The sequence below is a fragment of the Hyperolius riggenbachi genome, chromosome 7, assembly GCF_040937935.1.
Source record: "Hyperolius riggenbachi isolate aHypRig1 chromosome 7, aHypRig1.pri, whole genome shotgun sequence".
NCBI lineage: Eukaryota > Metazoa > Chordata > Amphibia > Anura > Hyperoliidae > Hyperolius > Hyperolius riggenbachi.
The window spans coordinates 274,765,254-274,779,784 of NC_090652.1; the positions used below are offsets into that span (position 1 = coordinate 274,765,254).

General features: G+C 46.3%; 1 protein-coding gene, 1 long non-coding RNA gene and 1 pseudogene across 7 annotated transcripts in view; 1 reads left to right on the plus strand and 2 right to left on the minus strand.

Moving 5' to 3' along the window:
- The window catches only part of LOC137525048 (uncharacterized), a 42,681-nt gene extending 37,896 nt beyond the window's left edge, over positions 1 to 4,785 (plus strand). Inside the window, exon 3 of the long non-coding RNA XR_011022852.1 lies at positions 4,461 to 4,785. This is a non-coding gene — a long non-coding RNA (uncharacterized lncRNA). The remainder of the gene's footprint in view (positions 1 to 4,460) is intronic.
- The window catches only part of GALNT13 (polypeptide N-acetylgalactosaminyltransferase 13), a 391,024-nt gene that overhangs the window by 361,307 nt on the left and 15,186 nt on the right, over positions 1 to 14,531 (minus strand). The window lies entirely within an intron of this gene.
- On the minus strand, positions 1,981 to 2,326 carry LOC137525303 (large ribosomal subunit protein eL33-like; annotated as a pseudogene).

Genomic DNA, 14,531 nt, shown 5'->3' on the forward strand with positions numbered 1-14,531 from the left:
AGGCGCTACTGCTACTGCTACTGCGCCTGCGCCCACAGCCTGACAAGACCACCTTGGGACAGGGAGGATGGAGGAAGCCTCAACCGTATCCAGAGGCTTTACTCTCCCAAGGTAAGTACCCCTCAGTGGCCCTTTTTTTTATACAGAGTCTCTTTAAAGTGTCCCAGAGATGTAAGAAAAAAAAATTCATACATACCTGGGGCTTCATCCAGCCCCCTCTGGCCTGATCGCTCCCTCTGCGCCGTCCTCTGCCTCCTCGATCTTCCGCAAGGGGTCCTGGTATCTTCAGCCAGTCAGCGCATGAGCAGTGCGGATGTGTGCTCTTCCATCTCGCTCCCGCAGCCAGGAGAGTTCTGTGCCTGAGTAGTAGCACGGCGACGGGAGCCCAGCTGGGCCATTCATGCACAGTAAGCCCCGACTGCAGAAGATACCGGGAGCATTTACAGAAGATCGAGGAGTTGAGGACGGCGCCCAGGGAGCAATCAGGCTGGAGGGGGTTGGAGGAAACTCCGGGTATTTATGATTTTTTTTGTTACATCTCAGGTTTCCTTTAAGATGCGCTCATTGTTTGGTTTAACAGATTCCTGTGGTACTGTAATTGACCTGAGGAAGTGGGCAAAGACACATGCGAAATGCGTTCCGAGTGCATAATACATTTCATTGGTATATTGTGTTATTATTGAGGTAAGCCACCTCTTATTTTTGTTATTTTAGTTATTTTTTACCAAATTTTATATACCTCTGGGTGACTCTTACCTCTGTTCTCAATTAACTGGGTCTCAGATGGGTTCACAATTTAATCCCTACCATAGGCATGTCTATATATGTATTGTAGTCTAGGGACAATTTAAAAGGAAGCCAAGTAACTGTATGTTTTTGAGATGCGGGAGGAAATCGGAGTGCCCAGGGGAAACCTGAGGAGAACATACAAACTTCAAGCAGATAGTGCCCTGGCGGGCGTTCGAGTCGGGGACCCATCGCTGCAAGGCAAATGTGCTAACCATTACGCCACAAGCTACAATGTATTTCTGTTCTGAACACATTGTTAAAGTGAACCTCCAGACTAAAAATCGACTCAGCAGCACTGAAAAGGCTTGGTGTTTCTTTAAAGAGAGTCTGAAGCGACCTCATAGATAGCAGGGGCATGTGTGCCCCTGCTAAAATGCTGCTATCCCGCGGCTTAACGGGGGACCCTTCACCCCCAAATCCCCTCGGTGCAGCGGGGGAGCGCTTCCTGGTTGGGGCAGGGCTAACCGCCGCAGCCCTGCCCCACGCGCGTCTGTCTGCGCGTATCTCCGCCTCTCCCCCGCCCCTCTCAGTCTTCCTTCACTGAGAGGGGCGGGGGAGAGGCGGCGATGCGCCGCCGATAGACGCGACTGGAGGCAGGGCTGCAGCCGTTAGCCCTGCCTCCAGGAAGCAATAAATCACGACCAAATCTACGACCAAGTATTGCGGGGGTGGGTTTGGGGGTGAAGGGACCCCCGTTTAGCGGCGTGATAGCGGCGGTTTAGCAGAGGCACACAAGCCCCTGCTAACTATGAGCTCTGAAGCGAGATTTATTCTCGCTTCAGAGTCTCTTTAACAGTTTCACAGCATCAGAACTTTGTTTCTCTTATACAAGCCTCATTTTTAGCTGCACAGAAGAAAACTGCCCGGGCATTTTTTCCCTTATGCTGTGCAAAGCATGATGGGATTTCTGATGTTGTTGTTCTCGTTCTGCTGTTTTGGTGCAATTTTTTTTTTTACATTTTGAATTTGACATTTGAAGCCTAGCGCATGCAGCTGGGAGGGGTTTTCAGGACACAGGACAGTTGGAATTGTGTCTTATGCTCCCTGTCGCCTCCTTTCAACCAAAAAGATGGCTGCCCCCATGACAAAGATGGCAGCCCCCATGAATCACAAACATTTGCCTGTTCTTTTAAAACAGGGTGGGTGAAAAATATATCACCTATCTACTCTAATTAACATAACTAATGTAACTTAATGACAGTATGTTTGTTTAGGCTGAAGTTCCCCTTTAAAGGGTACCACATGGATTCTGTACCCAATTGCTTAAGCAGGTAGGGGGGAAGGGAACTTGGCACAGACCATGCCACTGTGGTCTGGTCACTTACCCCAGAATACAATAATTTTATTTGGCTTGCCCCTGTCACTGTGTTATTTTTTGCTTTTATACATAGGCACATCTCTTGCCCGAGTAGAAGTCAGTCTCGTCTCGAGCATAGACACCTTCAATTTACAGCAGAGTAATGTGTTCCCGCTGACTTTGAAGGCCTTGCTTGTTGTAGCCAGCAAAGGTTGCTTTGCACCATAGTTTTCCAGACATTTTAAATCAGTAATGTCCAGATGCAGACATAACTGGTGCTGCCGTCACAAGAAGAAGAACATTATTTTAAATTACTTACATATAAAATCCCCTAAGTCATTAGTGTAGCAGCAGTTATCCAGATAGAGTCATTCAGACTCCCTGAGTCCCGAATCTCTCAAGATCGAAAATAGGAAGCCAACACAGTATCCAACGTCAAGAAAGCTCAGCAGAGGCTGCACCACCTAAGAAAGCTTAAAGTGTATCTGAAGTGTATTATGAATAAATGATGAAGTTAGAAGGTAGATATTTAGCTCAGTAGGGGGAAGGCTTGAAGGAGGACAGGTGCGAGGAAAAATAAAAAATGGGATTTACTTACCCGGGGCTTCCTCCAGCCCCTGGCAGCCAATATGTCCCTCGGCACAGCTCCGGTGTCCCGGAATCCCCTCCGTTTCAGATGCCGACCTCGTCAGGTCAGCATCTACTATGCCTATGTGAGCGCGTGGCCGATTGTGTGGTCTGAAGCATGTGAGAAGAATGTTCCATGCCACGTGAGGGCGATTGTGAGTGGTGCAGCCACACGCTCGCGCAGGCGCAGTAGATGCCGACCTGGCGCGGTCGGCATCTGAAACGGAGGAGAACTCGGGACACCTGCGGCGAAGGACATATCGGCTGCCAGGGGCTGGAGGAAGCCCTGGGTAAGTAGAACCTGTTTGTTTGTTTTTTTTGTCCTCGCACCTGTCCTTTAAAGGACAACTATCAAAGATAACTAAAATTCTAAATGCCACATATATATCCAGTAATTACAAGCAAATAGCAATACAAATGCTTGTTTTCATCTTTTCATGTTTTATATGAAGAAAATGACATTTACAGAGAACAGTTTTCATTGTGGGCATTATTATGGAGGACTGTGTCCAGCACATCCTGTATACAGGAACAATCTTCACTGGCTCTAATATTGTGAGTAAAATATTTTTCAGAATGGTAGAAAGCAGAAATATAGCTTCAAATGTGTGTGAAAACTCATCAGCTGAAGTTCTGTGTTCCTGTCTGTGGGTTTACAGCCAGGTTACAGTGCAGCTCTGCCTCCCTCTCCCACCGATGCCGACACAAAATTGTTACAAACAGCTGATAAACAAAGCATTTTTTTGATCACACAGGCTGTGCTGAGAGACCTCTGAAAAGCTTTAGAGTGTTGCTGGCTTAAAGCTCTTTAGGTATGTGGGGTTTACAGAAAAACTGTTTCTTTGATAGTTGTTCTTTAAGGATAGGCCAGAAGCTTCCCAGATCATTCTGGAGTCCTCCATTCCAAGGCGGAGTCCCTCTGAACATATAGACAACAGGGGAGAAATGGCAGCACTTCCTAAAACCAGACCGCATCTGAATGACAACCGACAGGGGCGTGCAGAGCCCTCTAGAGGCAACATACACATGTTCTATTCAAAACAGATGCTACAATGATGCACTAGAGTCCAACCCTCAAGAAATAGAATGTAAACAAATATCAAATGAGAGCAGCTAGCCATTAAGGTAAATTTCAATTTTTTTAGACAGCAGGGAGATGTGGCAGCACTTCCCAAAACAGGCTGCATCTGAATGACAAGTAGCATAGATGTGCAGAGCCTAATTATAGGCAGAGTACAAATCGTGTATTCAAAACAGATGCATCAAATTCAAATTGATGGAGTATGTTGGCTTCATAAACAGTTTGCATGGAAAGTATTCTGTATTGGACCCTTCCACCGAGATGAGACTATCGTTTTGGAAGGGACCCTTCCAAAAGGATGGCCTCATCGTGGTGGAAAGGTCCAGTATGGAATACTATGCCTATAGTCAATCAGATGCAGCCTGTGTTGGGAAGTGCTGCCACCTCTCCCTGCCCTCTGAACATATGTTCTGGTGGCCACGCTAAAGCCCGTGTAGGAGCGTGGCTGTACTGCGCATATCTGCTTTTTCCTCAGAGCATGGGCGGCTTGTGCTACTGGGCATGCACAGACCGTACTTGCACGCTCGTACATGGATGGGAGAGTAGACATGAAGAAGAAGGTCCCGGTCAGCAGTGGAGGGTTTCACATAAGATCTGGGAACCCTTTGAGGAATACGTATGCACCACTATTAAAGTATCTAAGTCTTTACATTTCTCTCCTCACAGGTTTGCTTTGGAAGGCCAACCACAAAACTAATGACACCTATTTTTAGTCATCACAGCTTCAGTGCCTGTATACCTCTAGCATAGTACTGGAGAAGGTGAGACAGCAGCTCATCCTTCAATCCGAGGAAAGCATCATTGACTGCAGCTTGCCCTCCCTACGAGATCTCCACAACAGAGGGAAAGAAATTAGCCAACAAGACTACAGTGCGCTGCCCCCTCTCCAAAGCAGATATCTGCCATGCCCTCTCCTTTTAGCTAACCTCCATCACAGACATCACATAATCTCCATCACATTTAGCTTACCTCCATCATAATTAAAGGACCACTGTGGTAAATTTGAAATATGTAAAATACATGTAAACACAAAAAGAAGAAGTGCATTTTCTGGCGTATAAGACTAATTTTTAACCCAGGAAAATCTTCTTAAAAGTTGGGGGTCGTCTTATACGCCGGGTGTTGTCTTATAGGGTGGGTGCTGAAACTTCCGAGCCGGACTGGAGTTGCAGTTGCCGCATATGGTGGGGGGAGCTCATAAACATACCCACCATTTGCTGGGAGCATATGAAAGCAGCAAGGGTGTTGCTGTACAACTATGGTAGAAGAAAATCCACCCGGTGTATGGAAAAAAATAGAGAGCAGTGCTGTACTCAGAAAAACACGCCTCTTTAACCCGCCTGGCCCGCCCTTATATCCTATTACCATACCACCTTCTCCGCCTCTCAGATCTTGCTCCTGAGGACTGCAGTGAAGCGGTGCAGGAACGCATGTGTGAGATCAGAGCAGCAGAGAAGCAGGTAATAGTATATAAGTGCGGACAAGACTGGTGAAAGAGGTGTGTTTGCGCTACTGCTCTTTTAGTCTTGGAGACAGGGATAGCTGACCAGTACAAGTAGGCTTTGTATATGTTACGGCTAGAACACGAAGTTTGGCCACTTCAGGTTCTGGCCAATCAAAATGCAAAGTGGCCAATGTGAAAAATGAATATTCCCCGCGCATAAATGAAAATTCCCGGCTGCATAAATGAATTAGGTTGCAATCTCGCTGGGGCCAAATGTGTGAAATCCCGGCGGCATAAATGAATGAAATCCCGGGCGGCAATGTGAGACAGATGAAGCCGCCTCTTCGGCTCTGCCTCTTCCCCTGCCCCTCTCCCGTGCAGCGTTGGCAGCCAGGGACACGCGTGTCCCGAGAGTCATTCACAGCGGCAGGGAATCCTGCCGTTCGTTCCTGTAGAGCGAGTGCTGGCAGAAGCAATGTCTGCAGCCTTCCCGCTCTGCTTCCCTGCCGCTACGAACGACTCTGGGGGACACGCATGTCCCAGACTGCCCCAGCTGCATAGGAGAAGGGGCAGGGGGAGGAGGCAGAGCCGAAAAGGCGGCCAGGGAATTCATTCATTTATGCCGTCGGGATTTCACACATTTGGCCGCAGTGAGACGGCCACCTAATTCATTTATGCGGCCGGGAATCTTCATTTATGCGCTGGGAATCTTAATTTCTCAGATTGGCCGCAGGGGAATGGCCGCTTTGCATTTTGACCTGCCAGAACCCGAAGTGGCCAGACTTCGGGTTCTGGCCGTATCATATACAACAACCAGCCAATCGCCAGTAAGGTACATCCATTGCCATGATTGGCTGGTTGTTGTATACTGGGCACCACATACCCTACAGCACCAGTATCTGTTCCTGTTTATACAGTATAGCACCAGTACATACAGTACAGTATACAAATGTCCAACAGTCAAGAGGAGTAGTCTTATTATTTTCCAAAATGTATATTTTAACTAGAAAAGTTGGGGGTCGTTTTATACTCCTAGTCGTCTTATACACTGGAAAACACGGTATGTTTCTTCCAGAGTAAAATGAGCTATAAATTACTTTTCTCCTATGTTGCTGTCACTTACAGTAGTTAATAGAAATATGATGGAACTGACCGGTTTTTAACTAGTCTATCTCCTCATGGGGGTTCTCAGTATTTAATTTATTCTTTATAAAAGCACCCTTTGGACATGGTCTATATTTGTACTCTATTCTGTTAGTTAGACTGCACGACTACTATTCACTCAGTGCTTTTGTACATAAAGAGAATCCCTCATTAGGAGATGGGCTAGTCCAGTATTCTGCAAACTTGTCTCTCCAGTTATTAAGGAACTACAAGTCCCACAATACATTTGCCTTTATGAATCATGATGACTGTCACTGTCAGACTCCTGCAATGCAATGTGGGACTTATTAGCTGGAGAACCAAGTTTGCAGATCACTGGGCTAGTCCAAAACATGCCAGTTCTCTTTAGTGTACAAGTACCGTACAGCTAATCACCCTGCGGCTTCCGTAGCCACATGGTGATTGGCTGAACAGTGCTGTACCCTGAAAAGGGCGAGGGCGACCTTCCCACCGCCAGAAGCACTGCAGTAAGTAAAGCAGCCCCCTGCAATGGCAAGTGTTGTGACGGCTATTTTTGCATGAGGGAGTGTTTGTAAACAGCAGGCAGCCAGTGAGCATTCAGATCTTTCCAGGGAAACAAAATTCATTTATAACCGCATTACTAACTAGTAACTCAGCGGCGGCCTACTCTATTTATGCTGTAAGTGCACTTATCCCTTAACATAAAGCAAGTGAGAGCCAGAAAGATCCTGTGCAATGCCTTTACGTGGTTATACTCATGCTGATGGCATAGAAACTAGTCGTACGGCCAATGCTTAAATTGGCAATTATGTATCTGGGGGTTTTAGAGATTAAAAATGAAAGAAAAAAATATAAAAGTGAGGTTGTTAAAGCCTCTTGGCCATCTGCTCTGTGTGAGGGCACTCAATAAGAACATGAAAGTGGCTTTCCTGCGTACTTCCAGCCAGGCTGCCTCTTCTCGCTAATGATTACTTAGAAACGCGCTAAAGGACCTACGTGCGATAGGAGCCGGGCGCGAGGCACGAAGCGGTAATGCACTTATCATAATTCTGCTGGACAGAAAAGGTGCGAGTGTACGGAAAATAAAGGTGAAACGCTTAAAGGACAAACGCCACCCAAAACCAATATCTCAGCAGTGAGCGAGTTCTGGCAGGAGGAGCCATTTGCTAGAATTATAGTGGATACTATAGTAATGAACTGTACTATAGTAGTCTGTATCTCGTTCACCTTTTATGGAAATGCTTCTTGACCAGGGGTGTAACTAAAATAACCGGGCCCCCCTGCAAAAATTTGGATGCCTCCCCGGGGCCCGCTCAGGGCTGTTTTGGGGGGCAGGAGGGGTCGCAGCATGAGGAGAGAGCATGGCCGCACATCGGCGGACAGGGAGGAACCCCCCCCTCAACTCAAGCTCTCCCCACAGCGCGCTTTCCTCCTGCAATTATCAGTGGCAGCGGGCGGTGGCAGGAACACACACCTCCATCCGCCGTGGAGGTCTGATCTCTGAGTGCCTCACGCTACTTCCTGTTTAAACAGGAAGTAGTGTCAAACACTTAGAGAGCGGAACCTCCGGTGCGTGGAAGGCATGGAGGTATGTGTTCCTGCTCGCCTCCACTGATAATTGCAGGGACTGCAGCTCCTAGTATTGTTGCGCCCCTGTTCTTGACTCTTTTTGGCTGAGGTACCTCGACAAGAACCAGCATCTCTGCTTGCATACGTATGTGTATGCCACCGGTGAGCCGGGCGCAAGGTGAGCCGAATGACAGCTCACCCTGCTGCCCCCCTCATCAAAACTTGGAGGGAGGTGTCATTCAGGGTCTGAGCACCTAACCCGCCTGCTTCATTCTATTCTGTTTGATGGGGTGGCCCTCAAAGCGGAACTTTAGCGTAAAGGGGAAAAAATACATCAGTGCTTTGCAAAGTGAGCAATTAAAGGATAACTGAAGTGAGAGGGATGTGGAGGTTCTCATATTTATTTCCTTCTAAACAATACCAGTTGCCTGGCAGCCCTGCGGGTCTATTTGACTGCAGTAGTGTCTGTGTAAGACCAGAAACAAGCATGCAGCTAGTCTTGTCAGATGTGACAATAATGTCAGAAACACCTGACCTGCTGCATGCTTGTTCAGGGGCTATGAATAAAAGTATTAGAGGCAGAGGATTGGCAGGATAACCAGGCAACTAGTATTGCTTAAAAGGAAATAAATATGGCAGCCGCCATATCCCTCTCACATCAGTTGTCCTTTATAAAATAGAAAAGATTGATATTCGCCATGTGATTTGTTCATATTGTTTGATCCACAATCAGCATGCACATCATCATCTTTACTACTGGCAGACATGAAAAAACAGACAGCACCAACTGCCATTATCTATAACCACACCCCCTAACAATGCGATAGGCTAAAAGGGTGTTTTTTTGGACCTAGGTACTGACATCACACTGTGGGAGGGGTTTCACTACAATATCAGCCATACAGACCTCACTGATAATCTATTCGAGAAAAGGTAAAGATCCCGTGTGGGAAAGGGGGTATCAGCTACTGATTGGGATGAAGTGCAGGGGTCCTGGGTTAGAGTTTCCCGTTAAGGTTTTGGCACTGGGGGTTTACGGCCAAGAAATGCAGTGTGTTACCTCAAAGCCAAGATTCATTTTAACACTCACAGTTACCTTATCTGTCTTATCTGTCATGAAAGAAGGATACTTCTCTGCCAAAACACAGCATTACACGGCATCCCTCCCCACCCTATTACCCTTCCTCCAGAAAACCTACATTCATTGCCCCCCACCCAAACATTACTATCCCTTATTCCATAGCCTAGCCTTACTTTGCCCTAATGTTTAATACAATTATTTCTCCAAAAACTTTAAAGGACAGCTATTTTGAAAATGTGTAAAATTTTAAATACTTATAATAATTGTTCATTTGTCCAGGAGTAAAATGCATTATACATTTTTACCAATGCTCATGTCACTTACAGTAGGCAGGAAGAAAGAGACAAAGCGGACTGATTTTTGGAGTAATCCTTCTCCTCATGGGGGACATCTCAGAAATTCCTTTATTTTAAAAAGCTTTCAATAGATGGCAGTGGCACGCACCAACTGCCAGAGTAGTGTGCACAGAAGGACACTGGCTTTCCAGCATAATTTTAGCGTGCTTTTAAAAGAATAAAGAAAATACGGAGTATCCCATTGTTGGCACATTACTAGGGACGTTGTTTTCTGGCACACTGCTGGAGACGTTGTTTTCTGGCACACTGCTGGGGACGTTGTTTTCTGGCACACTGCTGGGGACAGGGTTGCTGGCACACTGCTGGGGACAGGGTTTCTGGCACACTGCTGGGGACAGGGTTGCTGGCACACTGCTGGGGACAGGGTTGCTGGCACACTGCTGGGGACAGGGTTGCTGGCACACTGCTGGGGACAGGGTTGCTGGCACACTGCTGGGGACAGGGTTGCTGGCACACTGCTGGGGAGAGGGTTGCTGGCACACTGCTGGGGAGAGGGTTGCTGGCACACTGCTGGGGACAGGGTTGCTGGCACACTGCTGGAGACAGGGTTGCTGGCACACTGCTGGGGACAGGGTTGCTGGCACACTGTTGGGGACATTGTTTCTGGCACACTGCTGGGGACAGGGTTGCTGGCACGCTGCTAGCATTATCGTTGCTGGCACACTGCTAATTCGCATTTACGTATCGTAATCGTAATGCAAAAGTTTCAGGGAAAATCGTAATTAATTTCATATGTAATAATAATATGTCATAATTTTGCATAAGTTTGCGCATAATTTTTGTGCAATTTCACTACGGCGGTTAATTGCAAAGCCCCCATACCTACTACTGCTACCAACATTGCCACATTTGTTCAGGAGAATATTGGGTACAAGTTAAAAAAAAAAATTCAAAAATACCTTGTAGTTTTTGATAAAATTGATTTTAAATATGCAAAGAAAAATGTTTTTTAAACTGTCATTTTTTTGTTTAAAAACCATTTTTTCTTTGCATATTTTAAATAAATTTTATCAAAAACTACAAGGTCTGTATGAAGAAAATTTTTTTGTCTACTGTTCTCCTTAACCACTTGAGGACCCACCCTTTACCCCCCCTTAAGGACCAGCGCTGTTTGTTTGGATCTGTGCTGGGTGGGCTCTGCAGCCCCCAGCACAGATCCGCGGCCACACAGAGCGATCAGATCGCCCCCCTTTTTTCCCCACTAGGGGGATGATGTGCAGGGGGGGTCTGATCGCTCCTCCTGTCTGGCATGTTGCGGGGGGGGCACCTCAAAGCCCCCCCCGCGGCGACATTCTCCCCCCTCCCTCTCCTACCTGCTCCCCCCGGAGATCTGGGCTGCACAGGACGCTATCCGTCCTGTGCAGCCAGTGACAGGCTGTCTTCTGTCACATGGCGGCGATCCCCGGCCGCTGATTGGCCGGGGATCGCCGATCTGCCTTACGGCGCTGCTGCGCAGCAGCGCCGTACAAATGTAAACAAAGCGGATTATTTCCGCTTGTGTTTACATCTAGCCTGCGAGCCGCCATCGGCGGCCCGCAGGCTATTCACGGAGCCCCCCGCCGTGATTTGACAAGAAGCAGCCGCTCGCGCGAGCGGCTGCTTCTTGATTAATTAAGCTGCAGCTGGCGACGCAGTACTGCGTCGCTGGTCCTGCAGCTGCCACTTTGCCGACGCACGGTATAAGCGTGCGGTCGGCAAGTGGTTAACATATGTAGCATTTTTGGTGTCACTACCATGTATGGGGACTTTACTATTCACTGCCAAATCGGCACAAAGTTACGTGAAAGATGCCCCTTCCCCTTTGATGATCCAGGTTTAGAATATACAGTATATTTTTTCCCCTAGTTTTTGTCCTCTAAACCTAGGTGCGTCTTATAGACCGAAAAATATGATACTTGTAGTTTTTAAGCTGACTTTTTAAGCTGGGAGGGGGGTTAAAGGATTCCCTAAGCTCATTCATTGAGAGTGAAACCTGAGTGACAGTTCAATGACCCACTGCAGTATAAAATGCTTTTGTGAAACTTGTAGACATGAGTCAAGGAATCCCCTGGGATAAGAGTGCCCTAGGCAGAGAAGAATCAGCGCTCAGGGGTGTTCCGCTGTAACTTGCTGCATTGCCTAGAGATCTGACTTTTTACATTTATTAAAAAAATTGCCTACAGCTCTGATTCCTCCCATGTCATGAGTTGCTAAGGATCCATTTATGCTCCACAGGTAAGCCCACCCAGAGGTCTCATGCATGACATACAGTATAACTGTAATGACATACGGAAGAACGTAATAAATTATTACTTCCTATAGCTATATATTACTAGATATTGGTGAGTAACCCCGCCCTCCCAGTGATGTCACAGCCTAGGCTATGATGTCAAAGCCGCATCTGGCTTATTTTATGACTAATGGGTAAGGTGGGAGGTGAACATCATCTGGCCACACTTTTTACTAAAGGGGGGAGAAGGGAGACTCACTTCTTACTATGGGGAAGGAGAGGTTTGGGGAGATCTGATACTGGCTGAACTTCCTACCTGGGGAAGGGGGAGGGCAGATTTTTAAACTGGCCACACCTCCTACCAATGGGGGTGGAGCTTAGGTGGGGACAGGGTGCCTGTGAAATTTTATCAGAGGCCACCATTGCATGCAGTTATGCCAACGCCAGCGGTACACAAAAATAACAATGAACCATATTGTCTCTGTTCTTCCTTTTCTGTTGCCCAAGTGTTTGTGTGTCTGTGTGTGTGTGTGGGGGGGGGGGGGGGGGGTGTAGCGGGTGGGCTGCATCCCTGCAAGGTTTTCTTCAACCAGAAATAGTCTAGAACCTGCCCTGGGTGGGGCTGCTGCTTTCTTACATTATCATTGTGTTCTGAATGCAAGGGGGTGGGGCACTGACAGGGCTCTCTGACAAAATTGTTGCCAGCAGGGAGGGCTGTCTGTGATTCAGGAAGTGGCTGTTGTAGGGTGAAACTACCCTAATCAGCTAACCATGTACCTTCTGTCTAAATGCAAGCAAGCTCTGCCTTGGAGCTTCTAAACCACAGGACTATGAAAACGTGCCTTTCATTAACTGCATTAAATGAAACAAGTCCACATAAAAATCTATGCACATCGCGAAAATCTTAAAGGACATTTGTAGTCAGCACGAGACGCTATACCCTGTAGCTCTGATACTTGCCTGTCGCCTGCCACATGTTAGCTCTTTGCTAACGTCAGGAAAAGGAATTATCAAAAGTACCACGTTTATTGATAATTAAATTGAATTCCTTAATGGGACTCAGATCCATCTGCTTTAACATTTCCAGACTAATTATAAATTGAATATTAGTGTCTTTTTTTTTTTATGCTAATCCGGTTGGCTTTTAACAGAAAATCAATAATGATTAGGAGGAGGGGGAAGGAGGCCCGGCCGAGTGCATATTTCCTGGGCTACGCCAAGGCAATATTAGAGACTTCACAGCTGAGCAACACTTGGAGGAAAACTGCAGGATGTGTTTTTGATGGATGGGGGAGGTAAGCGCAAAGCAGTAATCCGCACTTTCCTCTGCCGCACACCAGGATGGCGCCTTCGGATCAGCGCTGTGCAGGCACTCTGTGTAAGAGGGCATTTCTTATAATAGCTGTTGACTACGTAGCCATCTATGCAGCTTCTGTGCTGCCATCTGACAGAATACATCTGTTAGCACGAGAGTTGTTCATCATAAGTTGGGTTTCTATGGCTGAACAGCTGCAAGCAAGCCGGAGATCCCCACACAAACTGCCAAACGTTGGCTGGACTGGTGTATAAATCCAAGAGCAGTGTTCTTTGATGTGATAAATAACTGTTTGTCACCAGTCTGATGGACAAAGCTGGGGATGGTAGATGCCAGGGTAAACACTAACTAGTAGCATGGCTAGTGCCAACTGTTAAGTTTGGTGGTGGAGAAACCATGGCCTAGGATTGATTAGAGTATTTTGGCTTGGCTCCCAATTTTCAGCCAAGTCAACTATAAAATGCTTTATTAAGCTTTATTAATGCTTTATTAAGCCCCAGCAAGCAAGAAAATACTCAGAATAAATCTAATCGTACTTGTTTACCTATTTTTGGTACTTTTCTAATTGCAGAGTGCTGAAAAGTTACTTTACACAGAAAATGAAAAATGATCTTCTAGAATAAGACTTAGAAGATCAAGTAAATTCAGTAAGGGACATACACCTATATAGGTGATATTTTCAAACCTACCAGTAAAATGCCTTTTAAATCACCGATTGCCTACCGTAAAATCACTAATGTCTTTGCATATCTTTATTCGCGTGCATGAAAAAAGGGCGCCGTGAAATAAGGCCCTGTACTGTATATCCAAACGAAATCGTATGACAAAAACTATAACGTTGCAAGCTTCTAAAACAATAACATACTTCAAAAACTATAATGTTCTAATGTGAATGATATTTATTGCGACGCCCTTTTTTCGCCGTATTAACGATAATTGCAAAAGAGTCTATGGCGGCACCCTTTTCGTCCACCCTCAGCCGGCGCCCTTTTTTCCTTCTACCCTTTATTCTGTGACAACCAGAACTACAAAGCTACAGAAATAATGAGGTGGAAAATTCTGCTTTAGATACTTTGAGACAGGATTTAGTTTTTGACCAGCGATGCAATTTAGTACCAAAACACTTTTAAAGGACAACTGAAGTGAGGCCTGGAACCCACTACAAAGCACAAATTGCAATCTCTGGCGTTTTTAATGAGCGTTTTGTAAGCTATTTTTTGGCGATTTTGGTAGCAATTTTAAAGTGGATCCGAGATAAACTTTTACTCATTGCATAATTGTGTTCCTTTCATATAGTTTATAGGGCATTCCTCAAGCCAAATACTTTTTTGTTTTGTTTTAATACTCTAATTCTCTATAAACTAAACAAGCCTCACCCACAGCTTCTCCAGAGTGCCTTGGCACTTTGAGCCTTAGTAGCAAGGGCTTATGGGAGCTCAGTCTGGGCAGGAGGAGGAGGTTACTAGCCAGAGATTTCAGAGGCAGAGGTGAGGGAGGAGGAGAGGTGAGTGAAGTTTTCACAGGCTGAGGGCTGGAGATACAGATCAGCTTGCCTGTGTGTAATGTGACAAACAGAACATGGCTGCCTAGCTAGATTTTCTGAGTAAACTATCTAAACTTTAGATAAGATATATAGAC